Source organism: Acyrthosiphon pisum, chromosome A1, assembly GCF_005508785.2.
Source record: "Acyrthosiphon pisum isolate AL4f chromosome A1, pea_aphid_22Mar2018_4r6ur, whole genome shotgun sequence".
In the NCBI taxonomy this organism is placed as follows: Eukaryota; Metazoa; Arthropoda; class Insecta; order Hemiptera; family Aphididae; genus Acyrthosiphon; species Acyrthosiphon pisum.
In genome coordinates, this window is record NC_042494.1 from 63,763,556 (window position 1) to 63,765,020 (window position 1,465).

General features: G+C 29.6%; 1 protein-coding gene across 1 annotated transcript in view; it reads right to left on the reverse strand.

Annotated features, from left to right (window-relative positions):
* Hibadh (3-hydroxyisobutyrate dehydrogenase) overlaps positions 1-1,465 on the reverse strand; it is a 78,178-nt gene that overhangs the window by 47,017 nt on the left and 29,696 nt on the right.

Sequence of the window (1,465 nt, forward strand, 5' to 3'; positions counted from 1 at the left end):
GGCGTTATTTACGTAATTACGTTTTCACTCATGGTTTAAAATAAAATTTGACGGGAAATCCCGCATATAACGCAATAACAACTATATCCATACCCCGCCGCCTGCGGGCCGTGACCGCCGACGGTCGCGGCGCGCACCACACATCTGTCATCTACACCAAAACGCCCGTCTTGTACACATCTCGCGTTGATTGTCCATAGTCCATACTCATAAAAATTATTATAATTTATAACGTGCGACGTCCTTACGACTCAACGAGTCAAGAACTTTATTAACAGTTTTCGAACAGTTTGTCTTGCACATTTGCGTCCATTGTCCATATTATACTTGTAAAGCTTGTTAGAACGTGCAACGGCCAACGACGCGACGAGAGTCAACAGTTCTATGGTAACCATTTTCAAACATTTTGTTTTGCACACATGCGTCCATTGTCCATATTATACTTCTAAAGCTTATTAGAACGTGCAACTGCCAACGACGCAACGGGAGTCAAAAATTTAATAAGTCATTAAACATTTTGGGTAAGTACTGTTTGTATTCTTATTCTTATTATTATTGCTGTAACACATATAATCAATATATTGTAATTATATTTAGCTATTAATTATTAGTACCTACTATAAAACATTATTAGGTACATAGGCATTGATAATATTTTAAGAATAATTTGGATAGATTAGGTACTATAGACATATTATCGAAATAGTTATATATTATAATAATATTACAATTGGGATATGCCGAGGGATATGTATTACTGTAAAGTATAAAAATTCACTTCAGGACACTTAAATTATTTAAAGTACTTATTTATACTTTTAAAAATCAATTTGAACTTGTTTAATTTTTATATTGGTATATAGTTTCTTCATAGTAGAAAATTTGAAATTTCTATACTTTTCCAGATTTATTTATAAAATGATTAAGAGCTATAGGTCAAAAAGGAGAAAGATTCAGGAAGAGATAGAATTGATGAATAATGGAATGGTTGGTTTAACGTCAAAACATACTGATAATAATTATTTAAGTGAACATCGAGAAACTTCAGTTGTACTGCATTTTGAACCGTCTGATATTCCAGAGAATAATTTAACGAATGATAATAATGAATCATTTAATGATGCAACATTTTCATTGAGTCCACCATTAGGTATTGAAATACACAATAGTATATAAATCATTTTTGTTTTATTTATAGGTAAATTATGAGATACAAATTTTATTTAATAATTAAGAACACCAATAATACCTATTGAAAAAATAGATAGGTAGTAAAATTAGGAAGATATATTATTTTTTTTTTTTTTTACTTCATGAATGCTAGATTAGTATTTTTAATTAAATTAATAATACATAGGTAATAGGTAGCTACATCCAATATAATTTATAATTACAACCGTCATTGGGTAATATAATAATGTATTACTATTGTGCACATTCAATAAAAAAGCTCATTTTTTATATC